At 37.9% G+C, this 11,319-nt stretch overlaps 1 non-coding gene and 1 pseudogene across 1 annotated transcript; both read left to right on the forward strand.

Moving 5' to 3' along the window:
• Positions 1-9,587, forward strand: part of LOC115514895 — a 34,013-nt pseudogene extending 24,426 nt beyond the window's left edge.
• A 1,014-nt stretch (positions 9,588-10,601) lies between these two features.
• On the forward strand, positions 10,602-10,708 carry LOC115515103. The gene has a single exon (XR_003969167.1). It is a non-coding gene; the product is annotated as a U6 spliceosomal RNA (small nuclear RNA).
• The last annotated feature ends 611 nt before the right edge of the window (positions 10,709-11,319 follow it).

An 11,319-nucleotide genomic window follows, 5' to 3' on the forward strand; every position in this document is an offset into this window, starting at 1 on the left:
GAATAAATGGGTTAACCAAGAAAATAAAGAAGAAATAAAAATGAAAGTGAAAACACGACAGTCTAAAACTTTGGGGATACAGCAAAGGCAGTCTTAAGAGGGAAGCATATGACAATCCAGGCCATCCTAAAGTAGGCAGAAATGTCTCAAAAACACAATCTAACCTTAAACCTAAAGGAGCTGGAAAAAGAACAGCAAATAAAGCCCAAAGCCAGAAGAAGAAGGGAAATAATAAAGATTAGAGCAGAGTCAATGATATTGAAATAAAAAAAAAATAAAAAAATAAAAACTGTAAAACCATTCAACCACACTATGAGCTGGTTCTTTGAAAGAATTAACAAAACTGATAAACCCCTAGTCAGACTCATCAAAAAGAAAAAGGAAAGCACCCAAATAGATAAAATCATGAATAAGAGAGGAGAGATCACAACCAACATCACAAAAACACTAACAATTATAAGAGAATATTATGAAAAATTATATGCCAACAAATTGAGCAATCTAGAAGAAATGGACAAATTCCTAAAAACATATAAACTACCAAAACTGAAACAGGAAGAAGTAGAAAACTTGAGCAAACCCATTTCCAGTAAAGAAATTAAATCAGTAATAAAAAAATCTCCCGACAAACAAGATTCCAGGGCCAGATGGCTTCCCAGGGTAATTCTACCAAACATGTAAAGAAGAATTAATTCCTATTCTTTTGAAGCTGTTCCAAAAAATAGAAATAGAAATAACACTTCCAAAATCATTCTATGAAGCAAGCATTACCTTGATTCAAAAACCAGACAAAGACCCCACTAAAAAGGAGAATTACAGACTAATTTCCCTGATGAACATGAATGCAAAAATGCTCTACAAGATAGTAGTAAATCAAATCCAACAATACATTAAAAGAATTACCATGATAAAGTGAGATTTATTCCTGGGCTGCAGGTGTGGTACAATATTGGCAAATCAATCAACATGATACACCACATTAATAAAAGAAAGGATAAGAACTACATGAACTTCTCAATAGATGCAGAAAATGAATTTGACAAAATACAGGATCTTTCTTGATAAAAACCCTCATGAACATAGTGAAAGAAAGAACATACCTCAACATCATAAAGGCCATATTCAAAAGACCCACAGGTAATATCATTCTCAGTGGAGAATAACTGAGAACTTTCCCCCTAAGGTCAGGAACATCACAAAGATGTCCATTCTCACCACTGTTGTTCAACATAGTACTGGAAGTCCTAGCCTCCGCGGTCAAATAACAAAAAGAAATAAAAGGCATCTGAACTGACAAGGAAGGGGTAAAACTTTCACTCTTCACAGACAACATGATACTCTACATGAAAAGCCCACCAAAAAAAATTGCTAGACCTGATTCATGAATTAAGCAAAGTCACAGGATAAAATATCAATGTAGAGAAATGTGTGGCATTTCTGTACACCAATAAGGAATCAACAGACAGGGAAATCAAGGAATCGATCCCATTTACAATTGCACAAAAACTATAAGATACTTAAGAATAAACAACCAAAGAAGTAAAAGATCTGTACTCTGAAAACTATAAAACGTATGAAAGAAATCGAGGAAGACACACAAAAATGAAAAACATTCCATGCTCATGGATTGGAAGAACAAATATTGTTAAAATGTCTATACTATCCAAAGCAATGTACAAATTCAATGCAATCCCTATCAACATAACACCAGGGAAGCCTGGGTGGCTCAGTTGGTTGAGTGACTGACTTTGGCTCAGGTTATGCATGATCTCGCAGTTTGTGAATTCGAGCCCCGCATCAGGCTCTGTGCTGACAGCTCAGAGCCTGGAGCCTGCTTTGGATTCTGTGTCTCCCCCTCTTTCTGCCCCTCCCCTGCTCATGCTCTGTGTCTCTCTCTCAATAATAAACGTTAAAAAAAATTTTTTTAAATAATAACACCAGCATTTTTCACAGAGCTAGAACAAACAATCCTAAAATTTATATGGAACCAGAAAAGACCCCAAATAGCCAAAGTAATGTTGAAAAAGAAAATCAAAGTTGGAAGCACCACAATTCCAGACTTTAAGCTGTATCACAAAGCTGTAATCATCAAGATAGTATGGTACCGGCACAAAGACAGACATATAGATCAGTGGAACAGAATGTAGGACCCAGAAATGGACCCACACACGATATGGTCAACCCATGCATCCTGCTTCAACAAAGCAGGAAAGAATATCCAATGAAAAAAGGACAGTCTCTTCAACAAGCTGTGCTGGGAAAACTGGACAACAGCATGCGGAAGAATGAAACTGGGCCACTTTCTTATAAAACAAATTCAAAATAGATGAAAGACCTAAATGTGAGACAAGAAAGCTTCAAAATCCTAGAGGAGAACACAAGTAGAAAACTATTCGACCCTAACTGGAGCAACTTCTTACTTGACATGACTCTGGAAGCAAGGGAAATAAAAGCAAACATGATGAAGCAAACTTCATCAAGATAAAAAGCTTCTGCACAGCAGAGGAAATAATCAATAAACCTAAAAGGCAGCCTATGGAATGTGAGAAGGTATTTGCAAATGACATATCAGATAAAGGGCTAGTATTTAAAATCTATAAAGAACTTATCAAACTCAACACCTAAAAAAATAAATAATCCAGGTAAGAAATGGAAAGAAGACATAAACAGACACTTCTCCAAAGATGACATACAGATCACAAACAGACACACGAAAAGATGCTCAATATCACTCATCATCAGAGAAATACAAATCAAAACAACAATGAGATCATCAGGGACTGCTTCTTCTGTCCTATGACCCCTCTCTGGGGCTAAGAGTTGGAATTTTGAGCCATTACCACAGGCTGTGCTGCTACTGCACCATGGGCCCTGGGCCCAAGCCACTGCTCTCCCTTGTCATCCCAGGACCCTTGCTTCTGTGTTTTCCTCTTTTATCCTCCCAGAGTCACTGAAGGGAGCCCCAAGACCCAGATCCTCATTCCATGGGATATCTCCACACACCCACACTGTAGACACCAGTAACACTGCCTCAGAAAACACACTTGAGCCCCAGGACCTAAATCGGGTGCTATGGTAGTTTTTGTGCACCTGATTCCAGAATCCTGGGCCAGTTATTCCTCAGAGTGCCAACACAGCAGAGCAAGTGTTACTGTGGATCCTCTAGGCTAGAACTTCAAACCACGGGAAAAAAAGAACAAGAAAATTGCAACAGCCTTCACCTGCAAGGATCTTACTAGACTCATCCACCACTGCCACTCACAGAAATTCTGCAGTCTTGACCACAAAAGACCACCACAGTCTGGCCAATGTCAAGGTCAGCTGATGGAGCTGCACAGAGACTATGCCACTGCGCTTTCCAAGGAACTAAAATGCTGTATCCCACCAGCTGTAGCATCACAACCACCTTTCAGTAAAAGTCTTTCCCCAGTGAAGCCAGTCTGAAAAGACTAGAAGAGGTGACTGTGTGCTCAAATGTGCAGACACCAATACAAAGCCATCAGAAACAGGAAAAAACAAGAAAACACGACAGAACCAAAGGAACACAGTAAGTGTCCTGTGACTGACCCCAAAGAAATGAAGATCTGTGAGTTATCCCCCCAAAATGCCAAAATAATTATTCTAAGGAAACTCAGTGAGATTCCAAGAGAACACACACAAACAATTCAGCAAACTCAGGTAAAGAATACAAGAAAAAAATAAGTTCAGCAAGAATTCACAAAACAGAATCAAACAGAAATTCTGAAGCTAAAGAATACAATGAATGAAATGAACATGCAATAGAGATCTCCAACAACAGAATCAGTCAGAAGAAAAAAATTTGTGAACATGAAGACAGATTTCCTGATATTATACAGTCAGGAGAAAATAAAGAAATTAGAATGAAAGAAAATGAAGAAACCCTACATGAATTATGATGTATAATCAGGAGAATAATATTTGTAATTTTGGTAATCCCAAAAGACGAAGAGAGAGAAAGGGACAGAAAACTTATTTGAAGAAAAATGGCTAAAAACTTCTATAACCTGGAGAGAGATATAGCCATCTAGATATGTGAAGCTCAAATATCCCCAAACATATTCAACCCAAAAAGTTCTTCACTGGACACATTAAAATAAAGATTTCAAAAAGCAAAGGCAAAAAACTTTGAAAGCAGCAAGAGAAAAAAGACTCATCACAAACCAGGAAATCCCAATAGGGCTATGAAACTACCTCAGCAGTAACCTTGTAAGCCAGGAGCGAGTGGGATGATATATTAAAAGTTCTCAAAGAAAGGGGCACCTGGGTTGTTCAGTTGGTTAAGCAACTCACTTCAGCTCAGGTCATGATCTCACAGTCCATGAATTCAAACCCCACATCAGGCTCTGTGCTGATAGCTCAGAGCCTGGAGCCTGCTTCAGATTCTGTTTCCCTCTCTCTCTGCCCCTCCCCCACTCGTGCTCTGTCTCTATATCTCTCTCAAAAATAAACAAAACATTTAAAAATTTTTTAAGTGCTCAAAGAAAAATATTTGAACTAAAAATACTTTACCCAAGAAAATTGTCCTTCCAAAGTGAATGAGAGATACAAACTTTCCTACACAAACTAAAGCTGAGGGAATTTATCACCACTAGACCTGCTTGCAAGAAATACTTAAGGGAGTTCTTCAAGCTGAAATGAAAGGATGCTAATGAGTAACATGAAAACATATATAAAAATATAAAATTCACTAAAAAAGGAAATGTATAGTCAAATTAAAAACACTTTAACATTGGGGCATCTGTGTGGTACAATCGGTTAAGCATCTGACTCTTGGTATCAGCTCACGTCGTGATCTCAGGGTCATGAGATCAAGCCCAGGATCAAGCCCCACATTAGGCTCCATGCTGAACATGGAGTCTGCTTGAGATTCTCTCTCTCCCTCTCTCTTGTCTCCTCCCCCACATGTTCTCTCTCTCTCTCTCTCTCTCTCTCTCTGTCTCTCTCTCTCAAAAAAAATATTTTAATATTGCATGGTAGTGGGTAAAGCAGTTTGAATTCTAACATAGAGGTTAAGTGACAAAAGTGTTAAAATAACTGTAGCTACAATATTTTTAATGTATACACAATACAAAAGATTTAAATTGGGATAAGGAAAAATGGAGAGGGAAAGTAAATGGTTAGAACATTTTTATGCAATTGAACTTAAGTTGCTATCAGCTTGAAATAGATATTTACAACCATAAGATGTATTATGAAGGCCTCATGATAACAACAAAGCAAAACACCTATAATGAATTCACAAATAATACAGAGAAAAGAATCAAAGCATATCACTACAAAAAAAATAATCAACTCATGAAGAAGTACAGAGAGGAAGAAAAGAACAAAGGAACTACAAAAGAAACAAAAAGCAATTAACAAAATGGGGATAGCAAATCCTTACCTGTGACTAATTACTCTAAAAATAAATGGTTCAAATTCTAGAATTAAAAGACAGAAAGTAACTGAATATTTAAAAAAAAAACGAAATGCTGTCTACAAGAGACCCATTTGAGCTTTCGGGACAATCATAAGCTAAAAAAGAATGGTTGGAAAAAAAGATTCCAGGCAAATGGAAATGAAAACAGAGAAAGAGTTGCTATACTTACATCTGACAAAATAGACGTTAAGTCAAAAACAGTGACAAGAGACAGAGAAGGTCATTATATAGTGATCAAACTGTCCACTCATTAGGAGAATATAACAATTTTAAACATATATGCACCCAATAGCAGAGTACCTAAATATATTAAACAATTATTAACAAATCTGGAGGGAAGGATAGACAGCAATGCAATAATAGTAGGGGACTTCAATATCTCACTTTCAGTAATGGATAGATCATCCAGACAGAAAACGAACAGAAAAAAAAAAAAGGAAGTGAATGACACTTTAGACCAAATGTACCTCACAGACATATACAGAACATTCCATTCAAAAGTAGCAGAATATATATCTTTCCAAGTGCACAAGGAATATTCTCCAGAATAAATCATATGTCAGGTCACAAAATAACTCTTAATAAATAGAAGATTGAAGTCATATCAAGTACCTTCTCTGACCACAATGGTATGAAACTAAAAATCAGTAACAAGAGGAAAAGCTGAAAATTTCACAAATATGTAGAAATTAAACAACACGCTTTCCAACAACTAGTGGATCAAGGAAGAAATCACAATGGAAACCAAAATGTACCTTGAAACAAACAAAAATGGAAACACAGCATATCAAAACCTATAGGATGAAACAAAAGCAGTTCTAAGAGGAAGTTTAGAGGCCCCTGGGTGGCTCAGTCGGTTAAGTGTCTGACTTCAGCTCCAGTCATGATCTCGTGGTTCATGAGTTCGAGCCCCATGTCAGGTTCTGTGCTGACAGCTCAGAGCCTGTAGCCTGCTTCAGATTCTGTGTCTCACTCTCTCTCTGCTCCTCCCCTGCTTGCTCTCTGTCTCTCTGTCTCTCTCTGTCTCTTTCTCTCCCTCTCTCAAAAATAAATAAACACTAAAAAAATTAAGAGGGAAGTTTATATCAATAAAAGCCTATGTAAAAAAGAAAGGCCCAAAAAAATAACCTAATATTAGGCCTCAAGGAACTAGAAAAAAAAGAATAAACTAAGCCCAAAGTTAGCAGAAAGAATGAAATAATAAAGGTTAAAACAGACACAAGTGAAATAGAGACCATAAAGACAATTAAAAAAAGATCAATGTTTGGTTATACACATTAAAGTGTCAGGAGGTAATGCATCCTGAATGCACAAAAGTATCATATCACATTTGGGAAACTCCCAAACATCACTCTGAGTTTAATCCTGATTTTCATCCTTTATAATAAAACTGTAATCATAAGTGTAGGAAAAAAATCAATGAAACTAAAAGTTGGTTTTTTGGAAACAAATTAAATTGACAAACCTTTAGCTAGACTAATAAAAAAGAAGATGACTCAAACTAATACAATTATAAATGAAATAGGAGAAATTATAACTGATACCACAGAAATAAAAAGTATCATTAAAGACTACTGTGAACAATTATATGCCAACAAATTAGATAACTTAGAAGAAATGGATAAATTCCTAAAAACACATAACATACCAAGACTAAATCATGAAGCAATAAAAAATCTGAGTAGAGCAATAGGAAGGAAGGAGATTGAATCAGTACTCAAAAATCTCCCAACAAAAAAACTAGATGACTTTACAGGTAAATCCTACCAAGCACTTAAATAAGAATTAGTAACAATCATTCTCAAATTCTTCCAAAAAATTGAAGAGGAAGGGACACTTCCAAACTCATTTTACAAAGCCAACATTACCCTGATACTGAAGTCAGACAATGACACAAGAAAAAAAAAAAAAATTACAGTCCAACATCCCTGAAAAACATAGATGCGTATATCCTAAACAAAATACTAGCAAAGTGAAGTCAAGAACACATTAAAAGAATCATACACAATGATCAAGTGGGATTCATCCCTGGAATGCAAAGATGGTTCAATATATGCAAATAAATAAATGTGATACACCACACTAACAGAATGAAGAATATAAATCATAGTATTGTTTCAGTAGATGTAGAAAAGGCATTTGACAAAATTCAACATTATTTCATGATAAAAACTCTCAAAAGGTTGGGTATAGAAGGAATGTTCCTCAACATAATAAAGGCCTTATATGACAAGCCCACAGCTAACATCATACTCAATGGTGAAAAGTTAAAAGACTCTCCTCAAAGATCAAGAAAAAGACAAGAATGCCCATTCTTTCTGTTTCATTTAAACTAATACTGGAAGTCCCAACCAGAGCAATCAGTCAAGGAAAAGAAATAAAATCATCCAAAACAGACAGAAGAAGTAAAACTGTTGCTATTTATAAATAACAGAATCTTTTATATAGAAAATCTTAAAGACCCCACCAAAAATTGTTAGAACTAATAAATGAATTCAGTAAATTTGCAGGATACAAAATCAGCAATCAGCAGCAATTTCTATACACTAATAAGGAACTGTTTGAAATAGAAATAAAAAATAATACCATTTACAAAACATCAAAAACAATAAAATACATAGGAATAAGTTTAACCAGTTCTTTGAAAGAAATCTAAAGAACTGTACTCTAAAAAGTATAAGACACTGATGAAAGAGATTGAAGAAGACACAGACACATAGAAAGATATCCTACATTCTTGGATGGGAAGAATTAATATTATTAAAATATCCATACTACCCCAAGTGATTTACCAATTCAGTGTAGTCTCAATCAAAATTCCAATGGCATTTTTCACAAAAATAGAAAAAAATAATCCTAAAATATGTGTGGAAACACAAAACATTCCAAGGAGCCAAGGCAATTCTGAGAAAGAAAAAAGCTGAAGGCATCATATTTCCTGATTTCAAGAGATATGATGGTGAAGGTTGGAGTAAAATGAATTTGGCCATATTTGGCACCTGGTCACCAGGGCTGCCTTCACTTTAGCAAAGTGGATATTTTCACCATCAGTGACCCCTTCACTGACCTCAGCTACATGGACTACATGTTCTAGAATGAAATCACCCATGGCAAATTTAATGGTACAGTCAAGGCTGAGAACAGAAAACTTGTCATCAATAGAAAGCCCATTTCCACCTTCCAGGAGCAAGATCCCAACAACATCAAATGGAGTGATACTGGTGCTGAATATGTTGTGAAGTCCACTGGTGTCTTTACTACTATTGGCAAGGCTGGGGCTCACTTGAAGAGTGGATCCAAGAGGGTCATCATCTCTGCCCTTTTTCTGCTGATGGCCCCATGTTTGTGATGAGCATTAACCATGAGACAACTCCCTTAAGACCGTCAGCAATGCCTCCTAAATGACCAACTGCTTGGTCCCTCTGGCCAACATCATCCATGACAACATTGGCATCATGGAGGGACTCATAACCACAGTCTTTGCCATCACTGCCACCCAGAAGAGTGTGTATGGCCCCTTGGGAAGCTGTGGTGTGATAGCTGAGGGACTGCCCAGAACAGCCCAAGGCTGAAGGCAAGGTCATCCCTGTGCTGAATGGGAAGCTCACTGGGATGGCCTTCCATGTCCCTACCCACAACACATCAGTTGTGGATCTGACCTGCACCTGGAAAAAGCTGCCAAACATAATGACATCAAGAAGGTGGTGAAGCAGGCATCAGAGGGCCCCCTCAAGGGTATCCTGGGCTACACTGAGGATAAGGTTGCTTCCTGCAACTTTAACAGTGACGCGAATTTTTCCACCTTTGATGCTGGACCAAGGGAATCCTGGGCTACACTGAGGACCAGGTTATTTCTTGCAACTTTACCAGTGACACCCATTCTTCCATCTTTGATGCTGGGGCTGGCATTGCCTTTAATGACCACTTTGTCAAGCTCATTTCCCGGTACAACAATAAATTTGGCTACAGCCACTGGGTGGTGAACCTTATTGTCCACATGGCTTCCAAGGAGCAAGAGACCCCTGAACAGCCAGCCCCAGTGAAACAAAAAAAGAAGAGAGAGGTCCTTAGCTGCTTGCCCCAACTCATCCCCCAGCACACTGAGAATCTCCAAACCTTGAAACAGCTTCCATCCCAGACCCCTTGAAGAAGGGGAAGGCCTTAGGGAGCCCTCCTTTGTTATGTACCACCAATAAAATACACCATACCCTGCCTCCAAAAAAAGATATGCTCAACTGAAAAATGCCTCTTTAAAGGTTTGTACACTTGGACTCATTCATCCCGGAGCCCAGCACAGAACTAGCCAATTGCGAGGCACCCAGACTTTATATGAAGGAGGCTCATTTGCTTATTCTTAAAGCATCAGCCTAAGGGGCAGGCATCTAATTTAACATATATCTAGGAGCCTGCTGATGTATTCTTCAGGGACAGAGGCTGGTAGGAGACATTGCTACACTTTCCTTCTGCCTTGCTCCAGCTGGTGGTTGACATTTTTATGTTCTGCCTCTACCATGCTCCAAAGTTCCAGTATCTCCTAGAGAGGAGATTTTACATGTGTCTGTTGCCTCAGTTTTTAAGACCACTGACCTCAGGGCATTCCTTGGTTATCTGGCTCTGGTGGCCCAGTTAGGGGGGGGGGGGCTGCATTAATTGATCCCACAAGACTATAACAATTAGGAAGAAAATTCTTGGAAGGTTACTGCCTCAAGGGCGCTGCCCAGACAGCAGACTGAAACATACACTGAGTCTGTCTGTGAAAGAAGCCTATTTGTTTGTCCTGGAGCATCAGCCTGAGGGGCATATCTAGGATGCTATAGAAATGTTTTCAAGGAACATAGGCTGGTGGACACCATCATTGGGCTCCCCCACTGCCTAGCTCTAACTAGCCAGTATCTCCTAGAAAGGAGCTTCTACACTAGCATGACAATTTTTGCAACTGCCACCCAAAGGACACCACCAGATTGTCAGGCTCTGGTGGCCAGAAGGGCTTATGTTTGCAGTCCCACAACACCGCATATATTTGCCTCCTTAAAAGCTGCTGCTTGAGGGTCTGGCTTCCAAACAGATTGAATCTTGGTGTTAACTGAGATCCTTCCATTTAGGACACTGACAGGTTTTGGCATACCCTAAGCTACTAGAAGCCCTGAAAATAAAACAAGTTGTGTTTTCTTTGGCAGCACATATACTAAAATTGGAACAATACAGAGAAGATTAGCATGGACTTTGAACAAGGATGAAAATAAAATAGTTGCTTAATCACAAAAGTCTGAGAGTCAACCAAAAGCTAAAGCAGGGTTGAAAAATAAAAATGCATCTCCTACACAAGGCCACTCCTTCAAAACTAGGAGAGGTGGCTATTTTATCTAAGGCATGGAAATCAACACAGAGTCAAGCAAAATGAAGAAACAGAGGAATCTGTTCCGGACAAAAGAACGAAATAAAACCTCAGAATAAAAGTCCTTAATGGAAAGGACAGAAGAAATTTACCAGATAAAGAGCTCAAAGCAGTGGTTCTTTATAGGTGTTCACCAAACTCAGGAGAAAAATGGATGAACACAGGGAGAATTTCAACAAAGAAAAAGAAAATACAAATAAAATTCACAAAGCTGAAGAATAAAATAACTGAACTAAAAAAAATGCACTATTGGGGTTCACCAGTAGATGAAACAGAAGAAAGGATCACCGAATTCAAAGACATGGCAGCACAATTAGCCAAATAAGATCAGCAAAAAAGAAAAAGAATCTAAAAATTAAAAGTAGATCTACCATGCAATTCAGCAATTCCACTCTGGGTATATACCTAGAGGAGATGAAAACAGGGTTTCGAAGACATATTTGCACTCTTATGTTTGTTGCATAATTATTTACAATAGCTAAGA

This window comes from Lynx canadensis, chromosome B2 (genome assembly GCF_007474595.2).
Source record: "Lynx canadensis isolate LIC74 chromosome B2, mLynCan4.pri.v2, whole genome shotgun sequence".
NCBI classification, from domain to species: Eukaryota; Metazoa; Chordata; class Mammalia; order Carnivora; family Felidae; genus Lynx; species Lynx canadensis.